General features: G+C 41.0%; 1 protein-coding gene and 1 pseudogene across 20 annotated transcripts in view; one reads left to right on the forward strand and one right to left on the reverse strand.

Annotated features, from left to right (window-relative positions):
• LOC122541389 (ras/Rap GTPase-activating protein SynGAP-like) overlaps positions 1–23,907 on the forward strand; it is a 1,066,559-nt gene that overhangs the window by 555,738 nt on the left and 486,914 nt on the right. Inside the window, exon 1 of one of the 20 annotated variants that reach the window (XM_087979371.1) lies at positions 2,447–2,495. The exons of the other annotated variants lie outside the window; for them this stretch is intronic. The gene's annotated coding sequence lies outside the window, so the exon portion shown is untranslated. Of the gene's footprint in view, positions 1–2,446; positions 2,496–23,907 lie in introns of those variants that run through there. 20 annotated transcript variants of the gene reach the window in all.
• Positions 5,888–6,710, reverse strand: LOC122541577 (replication termination factor 2 pseudogene; annotated as a pseudogene).

Consider the following 23,907-nt stretch of genomic DNA (forward strand, 5'->3'; position numbering starts at 1 on the left):
AGATAATCTTTTTGATTTGTCAGGACTTCTTATTCCTCTATTTTTCTTCTTCAGTTACTTTCACTTTCTTCCAGGAGGCATAGAGCAACTAGCTCATAATGACAAAGTCTCTGAATCAGTTAAAAACCATACCTTACAGCAACTTATCAGCAGAATAAACAAGCTTTCTTTACACTTGAGTGTTTTGTTTTGTTGCAGAGAGAAGCACAGCATTTGTTTCTAGCGGTCTAATGGCGACTGACTAAATATTCCCACCCTTCAGTTCCTTGCAAGCCAATCACACAGCTGTTGTCAGGCAGAAGACCTGTCGTCATTGAAAACTGGTCACCATCCCACAGACGAATCAGCTATCTCGTGCTAGCAGAATCTCTATTTGTACCCCAGCTCTAGGCTGTCTGCAGTTCTTCTCCAAATGCTTGAACAAACAGCAGTGCAAATAACATTTATAATGAGTATCAGAAAACTGCATTGCTAAAAAGTTCAGAAATCCTTTCCACAATATTTGCCTTTTAAAACGGTCCTTTTCCCATTTCAGGCCACAATCAAAAATACAGCAAAATAAAAACAAATACACTCTTTACATGTCTCCCCTCAAATGAGATGAAACACCATTTTAAAAATGTTGTTCACCACAAAATATATGATACATGCTTAACAAATATACAAGACTTATATCTATTGATTTTTCCTCTACTCTTATATAACCTTATACAATCCTAGCACTTCACATCATTTGATTTATTCCAATGTTTTACACACTGGAAAATGCATTGCTATTTATAATATGTTTTCCAGCAATGTGGATCATTTTTACATTAAATAGTTGCAAATATGGATTCATCCAAATAGAACATAGAACATAGAACATAGAAGAATACAGCGCAGTACAGGCCCTTCGGCCCTCGATGTTGCGCCAATCCAAGCCCACCTAACCTACACTAGCCCACTATCCTCCATATGCCTATCCAATGCCCGCTTAAATGCCCATAATGAGGGAGAGTCCACCACTGCTACTGGCAGGGCATTCCATGAACTCACGACTCGCTGAGTAAAGAACCTACCCCGAACATCTGTCCTATACCTACCCCCCCTTAATTTAAAGCTATGCCCCCTTGTAATAGCTGACTCCATACGTGGAAAAAGATTCTCACTGTCGACCCTATCTAAACCCCTAATCATCTTGTACACCTCTATCAAGTCACCCCTAAACCTTCTTTTCTCCAATGAAAACAACCTCAAGTGCCTCAGCCTTTCCTCATACGATCTTTCTACCATACCAGGCAACATCCTGGTAAACCTCCTCTGCACCCGTTCCAGTGCCTCCACATCCTTCCTATAATATGGCGACCAAAACTGCACACAATACTCCAGATGCGGCCGCACCAGAGTCTTATACAACTGCAACATGACCTCAGTACTCCGGAACTCAATTCCTCTACCAATAAAAGCCAGTACGCATATGCCTTCTTCACCGCACTATTTACCTGGGTGGCAACTTTCAAAGATCTGTGTACATGGACACCAAGATCCCTCTGCTCATCCACACTACCAAGTATCCGACCATTAGCCCAGTACCCCATCTTTTTATTACTCTTACCAAAGTGAATCACCTCACACTTAGCTACGTTGAACTCCATTTGCCACCTTTCTGCCCAGCTCTGCAGCTTATCTATATCCCGCTGTAACCTGCCATATCCTTCCTCACTGTCTACAACTCCTCCGACTTTCGTATCATCCGCAAACTTGCTCACCCAACCTTCTAACCCCTCCTCCAGGTCATTTATAAAAATGACAAACAGCAATGGTCCCAAAAACAGATCCTTGTGGAACACCGCTAGTGACGGCACTCCAAGATGAACCTTTGCCATCAACTACTACCCTCTGTCTTCTTCCAGCCAGCCAACTCCTAATCCAAACCTCCAACTCACCCTCAATGCCATTGAGTCTCACATTGTGAGTATTAAACTTTTTAATGAAGGCCAGTGCATTGTGATCAATGTAAATTTAGTGTTTCCTTGTTACCATGTTGGACATAGACATGAAAGTGTTGAAGAGTCAAGAATGACCCCAATATATAGTTTTCTTCTGATACTAGTTTAGAATCTTAGAGAAGTATGCCACTGGCTTCTCTATTCCCAATTGATCATCCTGTCACAAGACTGCACCTACCCCCCACATTGCTAACATCAATCGCTATTTGAAAAATGTCTGGAAAAATCATGTGCAGCCAACAGTGGCTCATTTATTAAGGTTGCCTTCAGCTTCTCAAAGGCAGCCTGGTATTCTGCTCACCATACCACTTTCAGTTATTTCTTTAACAAATCTGCTAAAGGCACAGCTATTGTGCTGAAATTATGCACAAATTTCCAGTAAAACCCACACATTCCTAAAAATCTCATAATTTCTTGTTTAGTTTTAGGAACAGGGATTCCCATTAAAGTCTTCACCTTCGCAGTCCTTGGCAACACTTCTCCTTGGCCTACGATATGTCCTAGGTAAGTTACTCTTGCTTTTCCAAATTCACTTTTGGCTAAATGTATTATTAAGCCAGCCAAATGTAATTGCTTAAAAAGATCTTTAACTTGTCTCACATGCTCTTATCATGTGTTACTACACATCATCTAAACAATATACACAATCACTAAATTCCATTACAACTTGATTCATGAACCATTGGAATATACTTGGGTAGCTCTTTAACCCAAATGGCATCTATTGACATTGGGATAGCACATTTAGAACATAGAACAGGAACGTTGTGCTGAACATGACACCAAATTAAACTAATCCTTTCTGTCTGTCCATGGTCCAAATCCCTCCATTCCTTGCATATTCATGTGCTTATTTGGAAGTCTGTTAAATGTTCATATTGTATTTGCCTCCACCACCACCCCTGGCAGTTTGTTCCAGACTCCTAGCACTCTATGTACAAAAAACCTGCCCCTCACATCTCCTTTGAATTTTCCCTCTCTCACTTTAAATGCATGCCCCCTAGTTTTAGATGTTTCAACTCTGGGAAACAGATTCTGACCCTATCTATGCACCTCATAATTTTATAGCCTTCCATCAAGCCTCCCCTCAGCCTCCGCCACTCAAGAGAAAACAACCTGAGCTTTTCCAGCCTCTTGTTATAGCTCATATCCTCTAATCCAGGCAGCATCCTGGTAAACCTCTTGTGCACCCTCTCCAAAGCATCCACATCCTTTGTGTAATGTGACAACCAGAATTGAATGCAATACTCCTAAGTGTGGCATAACCAAAGTCTAATAAAGCTGCAACATGACATCCTGATTCTTGTATTGAATTCCCAACAAAGGTCAATTTGCCATACACCTTCCTTACCACCCTATCTACTTGTGTGGCCACTTTCCAGGAGCTATGGATTGGAACCCCAAGATCCCTCTACATCAATGCTGTTCAGGGTCCTGCCATTAACTGTATACTTTTCTTTAACATTTGATCTCCCAAAGTACAGCATCTCTTACTTACTCAGATTAAATTCCATTTGCCATTTCTCCATCCATTTCTGCAACTGATCTATATCCCACCTTCTACACTATCCACAACTCTCCACCGATCTTTGTACTGTCTGCAAACTTATTAACCCACTCATCTACACACATATATATGACAAACAGCAAAGATCCCAGTACGGATCCCTGTAGAACACCACTATAACCTGAAAAATACCCTTCCACCACTACTGTCTGCCTTCTTTGGCAAGCAAATTCTGAATCTATGTGACCAAGTCACCTTGGATCCCATGTATCTTAACCTTTTGGATGAGCCTACCATGGAAAACTTTGTCAAAAGCATTACTAAAATCCATGTTGACAATATCCACTGCTCTACCCTCATCAATCACCTTTTCCACCTCTTTGAAAGATTCAGTCAAATTAGTAAGAAATTACATGCGCTGCCAAAAGCCATGCTGACTGTCCCTAATTAGGCCATGTTTTTTCAAACACATGTCAATCCTATGCCTAAGAATTCTCTTCAACAGCTTCCCAACCACCTATGTGAGACTCACTGGTCTATAGTTTCCTGGATTATCCCTACTTCCCTTCTAAAACACAGGAACAACATTAGCTACTCACCAGTCCTTCAGGACATCTCCAGTGGCTTAGTGAAGAAATAAAGATCTTGGTCAAGACCCCAGCAATCTCCTCTCTTGCCTCTCTCAATAACCTGGGGTAGATACCATCAGGCCCCGGGGACATATCCACCCTTAGTGGTCTTCAAGAGACCCAACACCACTTCTTTCATGATCTCAAACTGCCCTAGCATATTAGCATACTCCACACAAATATCACTATCCTTCTTCCGGGTGAATACTGATGCAAAGTGCTCATTTAGGATCTCATCCACATTCTCTGCCTCCATGTTCCATCCTTAATACTTGAGTGTCTCTACCTTCTCTCTAGTTATCTTCTTGTTTTTAGTGCATAAATAGAATGTCTTGCGATTCTCTTTAAACCTACTTGCCAAGATCATTTCATGGCCCCTTCTTGTTCTGCTAATTTCCTGCTTGAATTCTTTCCTGCTTTCTTTATATCTCTCACAGGTCCTGTTCGATGTTAGCTTCCTAAACTTTACATATGCTCCTTTTTTCCTTTTGACTAAATTCACAACCTCTCTCATTATCCAAGGGTCCCTTGCCTTACCATCCTTGTCCTTCCTGCTTACCAGAACATGCCACTCCTGAACTCTGATTAAATTCCCACATGTCTGATAACAGCTCCTCCCAATGAACAGACCCAGCTCCTGCCTAATACTGATGTAATTTGTTGTCCCCCAATTTAGCACTTTCCCATCAGGTCCTGACTTATTCTTGTTCATAGCTATCTTAAAACTTAATGAGTTGTGATCACTGTTTCCAAAATGCTCTCCCACTGAAAGGTCAGTCACCTGGCTAGGCTCATTAGCTGGTACAGGGTCCAGTATGACCCTTCCTGTAGTTGGACTATCATGATTTCAACAAACCCTCTTCGATGCAAATTCTTCCCTGTCTAAACCTCATGGTCTAAGGAAGTTCGAGTCAATATTGGGGATGTTAAAGTCACCCACCATGACAACTCTATTTTTATTATGTTTTTCCACAACCTGTCTTAATGTCTCAGTGACTGTTGTGGAGAGAGGGTGGGGCTATAGTACATAGTATAATCATACCAAAATGTTTGCGCCTATCTTATTTTAGATACCCATATTGCTTCAGTGGATGAACCCTCCAGTATATTCTCTCTGAATGCAGATGTAACATTCTCCCTGATTAGTAATGCAACTCCTCCACCTCTTTTACTTTCCTCTCTAGCTCATCTAAAATAACAAAATCCTGGAATGTTGAGCAGCCAGTCCTGTCCCTCTCTCAACCCAAGTCTCTGTAATGGCCACAACATAATAGTCTCATGTACTGCTCTGGGCTCTAAGCTCATCTGCTTTACCTATAATACTCTTTGCCCTGAAATAAGCACACTTCAGCCCATTAGTATCATCATGTTCATTTACCTGTCTCTGTCTGTCAATTCTTTCTGATTTACAGGTCCTAACATGTATCTTCCCCTCAATCCGTTCACTTGCTGACCCACTGCCCTGATTCCCATCCCCCTGCTACTCTATGTTAAACCCTCCCGAGTAGCACTAGCAAGGATATTGGTTTCCCTCCAGTTTAGGTGCAAGCTGTCCCTCTTGTACAGGTCATCCCCACCCCAGAAGAGGTCCCAATGATTCAAGAACCTAAAAACCTAACCCCTGCACCAGGTCCTTAGTCATGAATTCATCTGTCCTATCTTTGTTTCTTGCCACATTAGCATGTGGCCCTGGTAGAAATGCAGAGATTACTACACTTGATGTTTCGCTTTTCAGCCTCTTTCCTAACTCCCTGTACTCACTACACAGGAGTGAGTACAGGGAGTTTCTGGGTCAATGCCCCTGCAATTTCTTGATTAAGTGCAGATTTTGATGAAGATTCTATTGCCTTCGACTTCTTTGCCTTCTTCAGTAGTTTGACTTTAAATTTTCTTTCCTCCATTTTCCTTTGGAGGTCTGCTATTTTTTTCTTTACCCCCATTCAGTATAATCACATCATCGTCTTTGAAACATTTCATACACTTATGGCAAGCTTTATTCTTTATCTCTTTCATAGCACTTTCCGAGAAGACACAGCCACATATACAGAGGTAATAAATTTTCTGCCTTCCATTAATTTCTGAACCAACTACAGGACAGAAAAATGCACAACCTGCAAGTCTTCATACTTGCCAACTTTTATGTTCATGATGTGGAGGTGCCGGTGTTGGACTGGGGTGGACAAAGTTAAAAGTCACACAACACCAGATTATAGTCCAACAGGTTTATTTGGAAGCACTAGCTTTTGGAGCTTTTGTGTTCATCTTGTCATTTCTCCAGGTTGAACTGTCAGTCAGATTTAGCTTATTCACGTCCTTAAGGTTCTTAATGTGTGTTATCTCTGTAATGCATTTCTCTGGAGGTGTGTCCAATAAATAGTAAATGACAGCATTTTTTTTGTACGATCTGCCAAGCTCACAAGTGACTATGGGTTACCACAGTGGTCTCTGACTGCTTGCACAGTAATTCCAGTGAGCAACTAATGCAGCCTTTCAGTCAACCTGCTCCACCTTCTTGTTCCCTTTCACCAGCTCATGTTGCTTGGGTATGGTACCTCCAAGCGCAGCAGGTTTCCAGCAACACATTTTTAAGCTCTGATCTCCAGCATCTGCAGTCCTCACTTTCTCCTATGGTACCTCCAACACAGACCATGTGTCCTGGAGATAGTGTGCAATCAGCCTCCCTCATTTCCCTCACCAACTGCACCGCTATCCACTAATTTAGGATATACTGTGGGATTTTGTGATGGAATGCTTGAGTCATGGTTTTTGAGACTGAAGGTATTTTTTCAAATCTCCCTATATTTGTGAGTTTTACACAGTTGATTTAAATTGCTTTATACCTAAATCTAATGACTTCCTAGAAAACTTTAGACATAAAGTTAGAACCCAGGTCAGATTGTACCTCAATTGGTAGTTCTTAATAAGCAAAAACAACTAAGTTAACTTCTCCATTTCTATCCAAGTTGTAATCATCTTTAAAGGAATAGCTTCTGGGAGTCGGGTTGACATCTCCTTCATTGTAAGGATGTAGTGATGTACTGCTGTCATTTTCATTAGTAGCCCATCACAATCTACTAACACCCAACTAAATTTTTCTTTACAATATAGTATGAGTCTCAAAAGTCTGGTCTGGTTACATGGTAAGGTTTTCCTACCATCTGACATGTATGACATGTCTAAAAGAACTGCACATCTTTATGAAGTCCTGGCCGTCTCCCTGTTTATTGATGTCTGCATTCTCCAAGTTCCCATATGCTCTACCAAAGGAATTTCATGTGCTACTCTCAATATCTCCTTAGAATATGTGGGCGGTGCCACTATTAGATGAGTAAACATCCATTCTTTGTTCACAGATCTGTGAGATCTCTACTTCCTCATTGAACTCTGCTTTCGCTATAATAATACTCCACAATTCTTTCATCTTCACTGTGAGCTGTCTTTGCTAGTTTATTTACCTCTGGATCTCCTTCCTGAATCTGAATTAACAAAGACATTCCAAACACCTCTTTTGAATTATTCTCATTCTTAAATTGAATTTCAGCTACCTGAGCATTTGCTTGCAGTATTAGTGTGCACTCTGATAATGGGCTTTGCTTAGCCATTACTCTGGTCACAACAAAGTATGAGAAAATGCACAGACCCTGTTATTGAAATGGTTCTGTCTCTTTAGCCTTAAACACCCAATACTGATAATTCATTTTGCGGAAGTATCCAAAAATAATTTTTAAACTACCCCAACTACCACGAATCTAGACAACAAATCACACACTAACTTGACGTCTTACAATAAAACCTTGACACACCCTCCACCTATTCCATTGGTCTTAGTATGTTTTGAGAAGATTTGTAGCTCAGGTTGAGGTTCTGGGATGTAGGTTTGCTCGCTGAGCTGGAAGGTTCGTTTCTAGATGTTTCGTCACTCTACTAGGTAACATCTTCAGTGGGCCTCTGGGTGAAGCACTGCTGATAATTCCTGCTTTTCTATTTATATGTTTGGGTTTCTGTGGGTTGGTGATGTCATTTCCTGTGGTGATGTCATTTCCTGTGCTTTTTTCTCAGGGGGTGGTAGATGGGGTCTAACTCGATATGTTTGTTGATAGAGTTCCCATTGGAATGCCATGCTTCTAGGAATTTCATGCCACAAAATGACATGACCCTCTCTCACTAGTATCCTTACATACAGATAAGGAAGGACACCACTTTGACTGGGACAAAACATCCATCCTAGGACAAGCCAAACAGAGACACACACAAGAATTCCTAGAAGCATGGCATTCCAACGGGAACTCTATCAACAAACACATCGAGTTAGACTCCCATCTACCACCCCCTGAGAAAAAGAACAGGAAATGGCATCACCACAGGAGATGACATCGCCAACCCAAAGAAACCCAAACATATAAAATAGAAAGCAGGAATTATCAGCAGTGCTTCACCCGGAGGCCCACTGAAGATGTTACCTAGTAGGGTGACGAAACAGCTCAGCGAGCAAACCTACATCCATAACCTATTCCATTTACCAACACTTTGTCTTTCAACCCTGTGGAGGGAAAATTGAATCTTTCTCCAGCAAGAGAATTTGGGTGGCCCATGTATCCCTGATTATGTTTAGGTGCGTTTATGCCTTCTTTGAAGATGAAGCAGTTATCTTACCTTTAGACCAAAGCCTTTTATATCTCTGATCTACCCTCTGTGTTATTTCTTCACTCTCAACATGAAAAATCACATGACACCAGGTTATAGTCCAACAGGTTTGTTTGAAACCACAAACTTTCAGAGCCCTCGTTCCTTCCTCAGGCAGCTCGTGAGAGAGAATATATCAATAGTGTCCATGTCAAGTCTGTTAGTAGTAGTTACAGCTACAGTACAATCGGAGGCCTTTTCCTTCTGAATTTCCTTTTCGTACTCATTCTTTCAAGCTCCAACAAATCCAATGGGTTTCCCTATCGACCTCCAGCATTCTGAGCCAACGTGTCCCATCTCGTTACAATAGAAAAACTCAGCTTCAAACTTTCATCCTCAGTACTTTTCCTTATGATTGAGGGCATTCCCAACTATTCATTCGTTACCCTGGCTACTTGCCTTCTTTTCACACTCCCACTTTCTATCCCCTTCAAATTTGACAACCACAGAAAGCAGGGTTTAGTTTTAGAGTTCAGCAGCTGTTATAACTGTCTGTCTACCATTTGCCAAACTTTGGTCCTTAACATGAGTTGTTATTATGAAAATTAGTGGATTACTACATTCCTTTAAGAGAATAACATCTCTTGACAGCTTCATATTTGATTCTACCTTCTCTCACTTCCCTTTCCCTTTGCAATTATAACTTTAGTTTTGTCCTTTCCATTCTTTACATTTCCATTATTATTTCCCTTTCCCGTTCTTTCTCTGCTCTTTTTGTGTCTTTTTCCGTCATCTCTAGATTCCTTATTCTCTCCTCATGTTCACGCAGCCTTAACTGTAACTGAATGCCAAATGTGTATAGTATCTGGTCTTGCTTGTGCTTCATCTGAACGCAAGTGTTGTGCCAGTGCCTTAATCATATCTACCTTCACAGCTGTGTTACACAGTTTACCTGCCAAGTCAATCAAGCTGGTCTTTGAAAATCCTGTTAAGACTGCCAGAGACAATCCTGCCACTTACAGGAAATCTTTTGTGTTTCCTGTGCTATGTCTTGAATACAGTATTGAGTCTGGTGTTTTCCTCCAAACATATTTGCTAATACAGCACAAATTCTCCCTGCCTCTGTTTCAAATTTATCTGTCCTGAATGAGTCACCAAACTTTGTAATGCTTCCAATGTGATAGCATGCTGAAAATCAGGCCCTGTTATTCTTGGAGTTATCCCCAAATTTATGAACTTCAAAATGTATGCAGAATGCTCCAAATTACCAGACCCAGATGGACAGAAAGCACAGACCATGTTTCTATATGCAAGGATAATTTATATTTATTACAGTAAATATATTCCTAACTACATATAAACAATTACGAGTTTTGAATTTATGACTGCTGGTTAAAACACTAACCCCCTTATAAACTCCTTTTACACACAAATAGATAAACACAGACAGAGAAAATTAATATGGGTGATGGGTAAAAATAGGAAAACAGTTTAGAAGTCCTTGTTTACAGGAATCGCTGAAATGATTCTTGTGCTGATCAGAACATCCTTGGATAGTTTCATTTATTTCCAGCAGGCACAGGGGGGCTGCTTCATATCTATAAAGGTCTCTGATACGTTAACTAAAATTTGCAGCTCAGGTCAAATGCTGAAGGAAAAATAAATTGTTTTTTTTCAAGCTTACTTTTTTTTCTGTCAAGAAGAGAGACAGTTGCTGAGCTTGCAGAGATCTGATGGCTTCTCCCTAACTCATTCTCAATCCCAAGCTGTTCAGCTACATGGGAGTCAACCACATGTTATTGGCAGAAAGAAGACCATTCTAGTGACTAGTTATCAATCAACTACTTGTCTCTGGCTGAATCTCCACTTGTACCCAACCATTAGGTCCAGCTCATCTGTAACTCGGTTTCCACTACTGGACAGAGCTGTGTTAACAGTACTTGCAATGAGTTACAAGTTACTTGCATTTTAAAAATTCAACCATTCACAACAATGCTTGATTTTTTTTTAGAACGATTCTTTTTCCATTTCACACAGAAAAATGAGCAGATACCTTTTTTTCAACCATGTGCTGTGGCAATGGACCTGTGTTATAGCAATGAACCGTGTGTTATAAGAATAAATCATGTTGTGGTGATGAACTGTTTGTGATGGTGGAATGTGTGATGTGATGGACTATGTGTTTTGATAATTTACTGGGTTTTGTGTTGATAGATTGTGTGTGATGATGGATTATGTGTTGTGGTGAACTGTGTTGTGGCCATATCCTGTGTGTTGTCATGTTTGAATTTATTGTGTTGATAGGCTGTATTTTTGATGATGGATTTTGTGTTCACATGATGAACTGTGAGGTGTGGTGATGAACTGTGTTAAAATAATAGACTGTGTGTTATAATAATGCACTATGTCTCATGGTTGTGTTATGTTGATGTAGAGTATTATGATAATAGCCTTGGATTGTCTTGATGGCGGGCATGTTCCACTGTTGGACTGTGTGTTGTACTAATAGACTGCGCCATGTGGCAAGAGACTGTACCTTATGGTGAAGGACTTTGTGCTGTGATAGTGAAACGTGTGTTGTTATGATCAACGCTGTGTTGTAGTGTTCACCTGTGTGTTGTAATGATGGAAAGTGTGTATTGCTAATGAACAGTGTGTTGGGGTGATGAAGTGTGTTTTGTGATAACGGAATGTATGTTGTGAAAATAGAATGTGTGAGTTGATGATTGACTGTGAATTGAGATGCTTATCCATGTTGTGATGTTGGCCTCTGTTGTGATAATTGTGTGTTATCAAGATGATGTACATGTTATGAGCTTTGATTGTTGTCAATCTGGATTCTCTTTCTGATGATTTGACTGTGTTTTGAAAATGTAATGTATTGTGAAATTGGATTATGCATTGTGATGACATTCTGTATGTAGTGACCTCACACTGTTGCTTTGGTCATGGACTGAATGTTGTAATGGTATTGTGGTGTTTACAGGTTTTGTGATGATAGTATGTGCATTGTGGTGTTGGAAGTGTGTTATAGTGATGCACTATGTCTTGTGGTCATGTTTGTATTTTGTGGTGGTGGTCTGTGTGCTGTCGGCAATGGACTGTGTTGTGTGGTGGTGATGGACTGTTTGTTGTAATGATTGACAGTCTGTTGTGATGATGTACTGTGTTTTTAGATCACAGACTTCATTTTTTGTTGATGGATTGTGTAGTGTGATGATGGACTAGTTGTTGTTATGTTGTAATGTTAATCATTACAACAAACAGTCCATCACCACAATGCACAATCCATCACAACACAGTCCATCTTCATCTCAAAGCACTGTCAATGTTGTGATGATAGACTGTGTCTTGTAATGATAGGCTGTGTGTTGTGGTATCATATAGTTTGTTAACTGTAGTGACAGACTGTGTTGTGATGATGGGTCGAATTGAGGTGACAGGCTGTGTGTTGTAATGATGGACTGTGAGTTACAATAATGCATAGCATGTTGTAATGGTGGGTATTACATTGTGATGATGGATGGACTGTTGTTTGGATGGACTATGTTGTGGTGACAGACTTTTTCACCAGTCTGTGTTAAATACAGATTAAAGCTCTCTGTTTACTATTGCATCAATACTCACCACTCAGAGATAATTGAATGGAGACAATAAATATTGGCTCCACACTAAAACTGTCAAATTGAAGCAGGCATTCAAGTTTTAATGAATGGTCAGTAATTTTAGCTCCTGTTGTATTAGATGTGCTGGTAAAGCAGTGAATACCTGATGGGCAATAAGTTGGAAGTTTTCATGCATGAGAGTGAGATTTAATCACAGAAATCAGTCATGTGGGACCTACTGCTGTCTCAGAATAAGCCTTCCATATCAAATATCCATCTTTATCACAAATCTAGCTAAACACACTATCCACATATCCAGTTTCTCACTCCATCACATTATGTATCTGCTCGCCATTATCATTCTCCCAGTCTCATTTTCCACTCGTGTGTCAAAATCTCAATCTGAAAAACTCTGTGAAACAGTTATATCATAATAGTGGCCTAAAAGTAATTTGATTTGATATGACGGCATTAAATATTGGGATAATAATATCATTTGCAAATTCATCAGATAATGGATATCTGAAAAGGGAGATGAGGATATTCCTGCGTCTTCCCATAACCCTCCTCCCCCACCTCCCGCCTCCACCATCACCACCTACCTCCACAATGGGACTCCTTATCTTAGGACCACTGCCACGGATAAAAACACAAATTGCTGGAGAAACTCAGCAGGCATCGCGGCAACTATGGAGAGAAAGCAGAGTCAATATTTTGGGTCCAGTGACCCCCTCTTCAGAGCACCATTATCACAGAATTGTTATGGTGCAAAGGAGACCACTCAGCTTCGAGTCTACATCAGCTCTCCAAGCAAGCAATTCACTCCATGTCATTCTTCTTCCTTTTTGCCATAACCATGCATATTCTTCATTTCCAGAAAGCAATCTAACTCCCACTTGAATGCCTTGATCGAAACGGACACCACTATACTTTCAGGCTTCTAGACCCTAACCATTCACTGTTCAAAACTTCTTTTTTCTGATCACTTTTGCATCCTTTGTCAATTATTAGCTCCATGGATTTAGCAAAAGGAAGTCTTGCACTGATTTAGTGCCTTTCACAACCTCAAGATGTCTCAAATTTCTTTATGCCCAATGATGGAACTTTGTTGTTAGTTACTGTTGTAAGGTAGCAAATGAAGTGGCAAACAGCATTGGAATGAATTTGCTGCTGTGATAAATATTTCCATGTGAACAGTGGGCGACATGGTGGTACAGTGGCACAGTGGTTAGCACTGCTGCCTCACAGCGCCAGAGACCCGGGTTCAATTCCTGCCTCTGTGTGGAGTTTGCACATTCTCCCCGTGTCTGCGTGGGTTTCCTCCGGATGCTCCGGTTTCCTCCCACAGCCCAAAAATGTGCAGGTTAGGTGAATTGGCCATGCTAAATTGCCCGTAGTGTTAGGTGAAGGGGTAAATATAGGGGAATGGGTCGGGGTGGGTTACGCTTCGGCGGGTCGGTGTGGACTTGTTGGGCCGAAGGGCCTGTTTCCACACTGTAAGTAATCTAATCTAATCTAATCTAAAACTCCCTTGTTGTTCGACAAGTCATGCCATGGCATCACTTGTATCCATCTCAAGAGGTCAGATGGCGCTTTAATTTAACGTTTCATTAATAAAAACAATATCCCATTAACTGCTGCACTCCCAGTCGTGCTGTCGATTAGGTTATGGGCTGACGTCTCTGGATTGAGACTTGATGTGAAAAATCTTCGATTTACCCACCAATCTAAGGCTGGTATTGGAATGGATAAAATGTTCACAGCAGGAATGGTGCCTTCCCTTCCTCTCGCGCATTCCACCGGGAACCAGCAAACATATCGGTGGTTTCTTTGCAAACCGACCGCCTCTAGTCACTTGTCACGACTAAGCGTGTGACTGCATCCCATCGTCCTTGCAGCGGGTGACGGGGAAGAGAAAGAAATACAGTCAAATGAAACTGGGACAGGCTGTGTTTAAGATTGGGAGTAACAATATGCTACATCATCCTTTCAGGACAGACTGGATCAAAACTGTGGGTTTTAAGTGCCCTGATAATAACGGGTTGTCAGACAACTAATGATAAAGCGTTTCTCCCAGCGTGCCTACTGATTCCCAGCTAACACACGGCAACCATCCTGTACTATTGTAAACGGTCAGGAGAGGAGACGTCACTGATTCTGAACTAAGAATTAGGATCAGCAAGCAAAGCAAACGTTTTAATTGGTGCGTTACATGGAAATTAAGGCCCGACTCAAATTAAGCCAAGAAAAATATGCAATTTATCTTGTTCTGTTTTGCTGTTTGTTCTCCCCTATACAGCATCACTAAATCCACACTTCAGTGCTTTTCTTAACTGAAATGAATAAGGATGAATTCAGTCTGTGGGTTTACCTTTTATCTGGTTCATCTTTTATCTGGTTCACCTTTTATCTGGTTCACCTTTGCTCCTGAGACAAACACCCTGTCCCAACACCCCTCCCCCGTTCTGTCTCTTGGTCAGAGAGTTTCTCTGATTCTGCATTAGTAGGACACAGCCCCTTCCCTCGCTCCACTGATGCCCTCTTGGCTATAGAAGAATGACAGGGTGATCTGTTTGAGACATACAATGTTCCGAAATAGCTTGACAGGGAGGAGACTTCGAGGTTGTTTCCTCTCGGCCAGGGAATCTAGAACAAGAGGGCACAATTTCAGATTAAGAGACTGATCATTCAGGACTGAGATGAGGAGAAGGTTCTTCACTCAAAGGATTGTTAACCTTTGAAATGTTCTACTCCAGAGGGATATGGATGGTCAAGATGGATGGATATTTAAGACTGCATCTGCTTACTTTCTGTGACAAGTGTACATGACCTCCCCCTTTCCCAATCTATTACCATTTAGATAAAAATAATAATATGAATTAGTTAATAATGAAAAACATTGCTGTTTTACTCTCATAAATAACCTAATTTCTCCCTCTTTATTAATTTCTTAAGTCTAAAGCCCTTCCAATCATGAAGTTAACAATACTTTTTAGCACCATTGTAAGTTTTCATGTTGTAATCTAATACTGTTCTTAGCTTTTTTTGGTGGTATAAACACGATGGGCTGAAGCTTTCCTCTGCACTATATGATTCTATAAGTTAACTGTGAGTAGTTAACAGTGACTATGTCACTTCCTAAATGGAATATGTGTTCATTAGGATTGGTGAGTTATTTCCAAACATCATATCTTTTCAGCTAATTTCTGCAATTTGCTTTGTTATTTAAATTTGTTTCAGAATTAACCACATCATGCTGAAACCTAATATGAAATTAGTCATTGAGTCATAGAGATGTACAACATGGAAACAGAACCTTCGTCCAACTCGTCCATGCCGACCAGATATCCCAACCTAATCTAGTCCCATTTGCTAGCACTTGGCCAATATCCCTCGAAACTCTTCCTTTCATATATTCATCCAGATGCCTTTTAAATGCTCTAATTGTGCCAGTCTCCACCATTTCCTCTGGCAGCTCATTCCATACACGCACCACCCTCTGTGTGAAAACACTACTCCTTAGGTCCCTTTTATAGCTTTCCCCTCTCACCCTAAACCTATGCCCTCTAGTTCTGGACTCCTCCACCCCAGGGAAAATACTTTGTTTAATTATCTTATCCATGCCCCTTGAATTTATAAACCTCTACAAGGTCGCCCCTCAGCCTCTGACACTCCAGGTAAAACAGCCCCAGCCTATTCAGGCTCTCCCTACAGCTCAAATCCCTGGCAACATCCTTGTAAATCTTTTCTGAACCCTTTCAGGTTTCACAACATCCTTCCAATAGGAAGGAGACCAGAACTGCATGCAGTATTCTAAACGTGGCCTAAGCAATGTCCTGTACAGCACAACATGACCTCCCAACTCCTGTACTCAATTCTCTGACCAATAAAGGAAATGCCTTCTTCACTACCCTATCTACTTGTAATTCTACTTTCAAGGGACTATGAACCTGCACTCCAAGGTCTCTCTGTTCAGCAAAGCTTCCCAGTGTACAATTACCATTAAGTGTACAAGTTCTACTTTGATTTGCTTTTCCAAAATTAAACTAAATTAAACTCCATCTGCCATTCAGCCCATTGGCTCATCTTATCAAGATCCTGTTGTAATCTGAGGTAACCTTCTTCACTCTCCACCACACCTCCAATTTTGATGTCATCTGCAAACTTACTAGCTGTACTTCCTTTGTTCACATTGAAATCATTTATATAAATGACAAAAAGCAGCGGACACAGCACCGATCCTTCTGGCACACCACTGGTCACAGGCCTCCAGTCTGAAAAGCAACCCTCCACCACCAACCTTTGTATCCAAATGGCCGGTTCTCCCTGTATTCCATTTGACCTAACCTTGCTAACCAGTCTCCCATGAGTAACCTCGTGGAACACCTTACTGAAGTCTATATAGATCACGTTTGCTGCTCTGGCCTCATCAATCCACTTTGTTGCTTCTTCAAAAAATTCAATCAAGTTCGTGAGACAAGATTTCCCAAGCGCAAAGCTATGTTGACTATCCTTACTCAGTCTTTGCCTTTCCAAGTACATGTAAATCCTGTCCCTCAGGATTCCCTCCAACAACTTGCCCACCACTGATGTCAGGCTCACTGGTTTATAGTTCCCTGGCTTGTCCTTATCACCTTTCTTAAACAGTGGTACCACGTTAGCCAAACTCCAGTCTTCTGGCACCTCACCTGTGACTATTGATGATACAAATATCTCAGCAAGAGGCCCAGCAATCACTTCTGTAGCTTCTACAGAATTCTAGGGTACACCTGATCAGATCCTGGGGATTTATCCACTTTTATGCGTTTTAAGACATCCAGCACTTCCTCCTCTGAAGTATGGACATTTTTCAAGACTTCACTATCTATTTCCCCAGATTCTATATCTTCCACGTCCTCCTCCATAGTAAACACTGATGTAAATATACATTTAGCAGCTGCCCCATGTTCTGCAGCTCCACCTATAGGCTTCCTTGCAGATCTTTGAGGGGCCCTGTTCTGTCCCTAGTTGCCCTTTTGTCCTTAATGTATTTATAAAATCCCTTTGGATGCTCCTTAACTCTATTTGCCAAAGCTATCTCTTATCCCCTTTTTGCCCTCCTGATTTCCCTCTTAAGTATACTCCTACTGCCATTATACTCTTCTAAGGATTCACTCGATATCTCCTGTCTATACCTAACATATGCTTCCTTGTTTTCCATAACCAAAACCTCAATTTCTCTAGTCACCCAGCATTCCCTCGACCCATAAGCAGGAAAATCGACGTTTCGGGCAAAAGCCCTTCATTATATTCCTGATGAAGGGCTTTTGCCCGAAACATCGATTTTCCTGCTCCTTGGATGCTGTCTGAACTGCTGTGCTTTTCCAGCACCACTCTAATCTAGAATCTGGTTTCCAGCATCTGCAGTCATTGTTTTTACCTACACCCATAAGCCTTGCCTTTCACCCGAACAGATATATACTGTCTCTGGACTCTCGTTATCTCATTTCTGAAGGCTTCCCATTTTCCAGCCATCCCTTTACCTGTGAACATCTGCCCTCAATCAGCTTTCGAAAGCTCTTGCCTAACACTGTCAAAATTAGACTTCCTCCAATTTAGAACTTCAACTTTTAGATCCTGCCTATCCTTTTCCATCAGTATTTTAAAACTAATAGAATTATGGTCACTGGCCCCAAAGTGCTCCCCCACTGACACCTTAGTCACCTGCCCTGCCTTATTTCCCAAGATCAGTTCATATTTTGCACCTTCTCTATGAGGTACATCCACATACTGAATCAGAAAATTTTCCTGTACACACTTAACAAATTCCTCTCCCTCTAAACCCTTCACACTATGGCACTCCCAGTCTATGTCTGGAAAGTTAAAATCCCCTACCATAACCACCCTATTATTCTTACAGATAACTGAAATCTACTTACAAATTTGTTTCTCAATTTCCCACTGACTATTAGGGGTCTATAATACAATCCCAATAAGGTGATCATCCCTTTCTTATTTCTCAGCTCCACCCAAATAACTTCCCTGGGTGTACCTAAGTACAGCTGTAATGCTATCCCCAATCAAAAACACCAGTCCCCCTCCTCTCTTGTCCCCTTTCTATCCTTCCTGTAGCATTTGTATCCTGGAACATTAAGCTGCTAGTCCTGTCCATCTCTGAACCACATTTCTGTAAGTGTTATGATATCACAGTCTCATGCCCTGAATTTATCTGCCTTCCCTGTTAGGCCTGTTGCATTGAAGTAAATTCTCTTGAAACCAATGAAATCAGAAATTGCTGGAGAAACTGAACAGGCCTGGCAGCATTTTTGAACAGAAAACAAAATTAATGTTTTGAGCCCATTGAACTTGACTTAAAAACAAGATGCAGCTAGGTATTTATCTGATGATGAGGAATGGGAGGACAATGAATGAGCAAATAAGTGGAGAAGGAACCCAGAAAGAGACAGAGAGAGAGGTCAGTTGAGTCTCCAGCACTGAGTTCTGTCACTGCAGGCACTGATCCTGCTGAAATAGGGAGTGAAACTGTCATGCAGGAGCTCGGTCATTTTCCATGAAGCTAGATCAAATTGGGTCTGACACCAAATTGCAAGTGACAGACTAAACGAGGGGACAAAAGTGTGACATATAGGGCAGGGCTCCTATGTTGTGGCAAACTGTGAAGTTAATCACTTTGGTAGGGAAAACAGACATGTAAAGAATTTCTTAAGTGGTGAGAGATTGGGAAATATTGATCTGCAAAGCATTTTCATTCATGTTCACGTGTTAACGTTCATTAGGTACTGATAGCTAATATTTTTATTTGTTCTGGATTTCAAATGCTACAGGAAGCATAGAAAAAGAGGCAAGAGTTGAGGAGGAGTGGTGTTTTTGACTGAGGGAAATATTTCTGCTGTGACAAGAGAAGATATTTCTGAAAAATCGTCCAGTGAAAATATATGGGTTGAATTTAGAAATAATAGGGAATCATCACCTTGATGAACTTGTACTATGGATCTCCCAATAGTCAAAAGGAAATTCAGGAACAAATAGGTAGAGAGATCTCAGATATTTTCCATTGGTTGGGGGAATCCAGAACTAGAAGGCATAGGTTTAGGGTGAGAGGGGAAAGACTTAAAAGGGATCTGAGGTGCAGCTTTTTCATGCAGAGGATAGTGCGTGTATGGAGTGAGCTGACAGAGGAAGCTGGTACAATTACAGCATTTAAAAGGCATCCGGATGGGTGTCTGAATAGGAAGGGTTTAGAGGGATATGGGTCAAGTGCTGGCAAATGGGACTACATTAATGTAGGATATTTGGTCAGCATGGACGAGTTGGACCGACGGGTCTATTTCCGTGCTGTGTAGGCTGTACCTCTTTATGACTCTTTATGTTTCAGAATAATAAGGTTGTAATAGTAGATTATTTAAATTTTTCAAATATTAACTGGGACTACCATCGTGCTAAATGTTTGGATGGTGAAGAATTTGTTAAATATGTCCGAAAAATTTTCTTTCTCAATATGTAAATGTTCCAACCGGAGAAGGCGCAAAACTTGACCTTGTTGGGTAATAAGATATGGCAAGTGACTGAAATGATAATAGGGGAACACTTGGATCTCGTGATCATAACTCTACCTGATTTAAAATAGTGATGTAATAAGATAAACCTTTCATCAAAATTAAAATTCTTAACTGGAGTAAGGCAAATTCAAAGGTGTGAGACGAGAACTTTCAAAAATTGATTGGAATAGACTGTTCACAGGTAAAAGGACGTCTGATAAATGGGAAATTTTCAAAAGTGTGATAACAAGAGTTCAGAGTCATTATGTTCCTGTTAGAGCAAAAGGTAAGGCTCATGGGATTAGAGAACAATGGATGAATAAAGATATTGAGGTTCTAGTCAAGAATAAAAACAAGTCTTGTTTAGATATAAACAATTGGATTCAAATGAATGTCTTGAACAGTATAAAGAGTAGAAACATTCTCGAGAGGGATCAGGAAAGCAACAATAGGATATGAGGTAGCCTTAGCAAATAAGGTTAAGGATAATCCAAAGAGATTGTGCTAGTACATTAAGACTAAGAGAACAACTAGAGACAGAGTAGGGGCCCCTTGAAGGTCAATGAGATCGTCCTTGCGTTGACTCTTGAGGAGATGTGAGAGATATTAAATAAATATTTCATGCAAGTTTTTACAGCGGAGAAAGAATTGGAGGCTAGAGAACTCAGGGAATTACATACTGGTGTTTTGAAACAATTCACGTTAAAGAAGAGGAAGTGCTGGTGGTCTTAGAAATTATAAAGGTGGACGAATTTCCGGGACCTGATCTAGTATATCTTAGGATTTTCTGGGAAGTTCGGGAGAAAATTGCAGGGCTCGATGCAAAAATATTTGTATCACCTATGAATGCAGGTGAGGTGCCGAATGACTGGAAAATGGCTCACGTTGTGCCTTTGTTTAAGAAGGGATGTAAGGGGAAGCCTGGGAACTATCAACCTGTGAATCTGATTTTGGTGGTGGATAAGTTGTTGAAAATGATTCTTGAGAATAGGATTCATATGCACTTTGAGAGGTAAGAATGATTAGCGATAATCAGCATGGTTTTTTGTGAAAGAAATCCTGTGTCTCAAACCTGATTGCATTTTTGAGGAAGTAACCGAGAAGATTGATGAGGGCAGAGTGGTACACATTGTTTTTTTGATCTTTATAAAGCTTTTAACAAGATTCCATATAATAGACTAATTAGTAAAGTTAGATCACCTGGGATTCAGGAAAAGCTTGCAAAATTGGCTCAATGGCAGGAGACAGCAAGTGATGGTGGATGGTTGTTTTTTAAAACTGGAGGCCTGTGATCAGCATTGTTCCACAGGGATCGGTGTTGGATTCACTTTGTGTGTAATTTATATAAATAATTTAGATGAGTAGAGAGAGGCATGGTTAGTAAGACTGCAGGTGACACCAAGATTGTTGAGCAGTGAAGGTTATCTAAGATTACAAAGAGATCTTGATCAATTGGGTCATTGATTGAAGAGTGGCAAATTAAGTTTAATTTGGATAAATGTGAGGAATTGAATTTTGGTAAAACAAACAAAAGCAATAATTATACAATTAAAAGGCCCTGCATAGTGTTGTGGAACAGTGAGACCTAGGGATTCATGTTCATAATTCTTTAAAGTTTGCATCACATATAGAACATGGAACAGTACAGCACAGTACAGGCCCTTCAGCCATCGCTGTTGTGACAGCCTTTTATCCTGTTCTAAGATTAGACTAACCTACATACCCTTCATTGTACCATCTTCCATGTACCTATCCAAGAGTCGCTTAAATGTCCCTAATGTATCTGATTCTTCTACCACTGCTGACAGTGCATCCGATGCACCCACCACTCTCTGAGTAAAGAACCTACCTCTGACATCTCCCCAGTTCTGCATCCTGTCAATGTCCCGTTGCAATCTACAACAACCCTCCACACTATCCACAACTCCACCAACCTTTGTGTCATCACCAAACTTACTAACGCACCCTTCCACTTCCTCACCCAAGTCATTTATAAAAATCAACAAGAGCAGAGGTCCCAGAACCAATCCCGGCAGAACACCACTGGTCACTGAGCTCCAGATGAATACTTTTCATCTTCCGCCACCCTCTGTCTTCTGTGGGCCAGCCAGTTCTGCATCCAGACAGACAGGTTTCCCTGTATCCCATGTCTCCTTACTTTCTGAATGAGCCCACCAGGGGGAACCTTATCAAACACCTTGCTTAAATCCATGTAACACTGCATCCACTGCTCTACTTCACCAATGTGTTTTGTCACATCCTCAAAGAATTCAGTAAGGTTTGTGAGGCATGACCACCTCCCCCCAACCCCCTCCGTGAGGCATGACAGCCATGCTGACTATCTCTAATCAAACTGTCGTTTTCCAAGTAATCATAAATCCTATCTCTCAGAATCATATTCAACACTTTGCCCACCACTGATGTAAGACTGACTAGACTATAATTCCCAGGATTATCCCTATTCCCTTTCTTGAACAAGGGAATAACATTTGCCACCCTCCAATCATCTGGCACTACTGCAGTGGATAGTGATGATGCAAAGATCATCACTAAAGGCACAGGAATCTTGTCTCCAGCTTCCTGTAGTAACCTAGGGTGTGTCCCATCTGGCCCAGGGGATTTTCAGCACATCCTCTTGTTTAACATCAACCTATTCTAGCATATCAGTCTGTTTCACGCTGTCTTCAGAAACATCAAGGTCCCTCTCAGTCGTGAATACTGTAGCAAAGTATTCATTAAGGACCTCCCCTATTGCCTCCGATTCCAGGCGCAAGTTCCCTCCATATCCCTGATGGGCCCTACCCTCACTCTGGATATCCTCTTATTGCTTATATAAGTGTAGAACCTTAGGGTTTTCCTTAATCCTACCGACTAAAGCTTTTTTCATGCCCCCTTCTAGCTCCCCTAAGTCCAATCTTCAGTTCCTTCCTGGCTACCTTGTAACCCTCTAAACCCCTGTCTGATTCTTGCCTCCTCAACCTTAATTAAGCTTCCTTCTTGCTCTTGATTAAATGTTCCACATCCCTTGTCACCCAAGGTTCTTTCACCCTACCATCCCTTCCTTGTCGCAGTGGGACAAACCTGTCCAGCACTATCAGCAGGTGCTTCCTAAACCATCTCCACTTTTCTGTTATGAATTTCTCTGAGCTCATCTGTTCCCAAGTTAGCTGCCCCATTTCCTGTTAATAGCACTACAATCCCCCCTCCCCTATTTAAATACTTTCCCGTACTGTCTGCTCCTATTCTTCTCATGGAGTTGTGATCATTTTCATCAAAATTTTATTCCACCGAGATATCTGACACCTGGCCTGGTTTGTTGCCAAGTACCAAATCCAATATGGTCTCCCCTCTAGTCAACCCATGTACATATTATGTCGGGAACCCTACCTGACAAAAACCGCTCCATTCAAACTATTTGAACTAGGTAGGTTCCAATCAATATGAGGGAAATTAAAGTCACCCATGACAACAACCCTGTTACTTCTGCTGCTTTCCAAAATCTGCATCACAATCTGCTCCTCCATGCCTCTGTTGCTATTGGAGGACCTATAGAAAATAGATAGGGTGGTTAGCCTTCATTGCTCAGACCTTTGAGCAGAACAGTTGGGACGTTATGTTGAGGTTGTACAGGATGTTGGTGAGGTTTCTTCTGAAGTATCGTGTCCAGTTCTGGTCTCCCTGTTATAAGAAGGATATTATTAAGTTGGAGAGGGTTCAGAAGAGATTTGTCAGCATGTTGCCAGGAATAGAGAATTTGGGTTATAAGGAGAGGCTGGATAGACTGGAGCTTTTTTTCACTGGAGTGAAGGAGGTTGAGACGTAACCTTTTAGAGGTTTATAAAATAATGATGGATGAATAAGGTGAATGGCAAGTGTCTTTTCTCTAAGATGGAGGATTTTAAGACTGGGGGCATATCTTTAGGGTGAGAGGACAAATATTTATAAAAGACATGAGGGACAATTTTTTTACAGAGATTGGTTCGTGTGTGGAATGAACTTCCAGAGGAAGTGGTG

This window comes from Chiloscyllium plagiosum, unplaced genomic scaffold, assembly GCF_037043375.1.
Source record: "Chiloscyllium plagiosum isolate Xiang-an unplaced genomic scaffold, Cpla_swu_hap1 HiC_scaffold_35, whole genome shotgun sequence".
NCBI lineage: Eukaryota > Metazoa > Chordata > Chondrichthyes > Orectolobiformes > Hemiscylliidae > Chiloscyllium > Chiloscyllium plagiosum.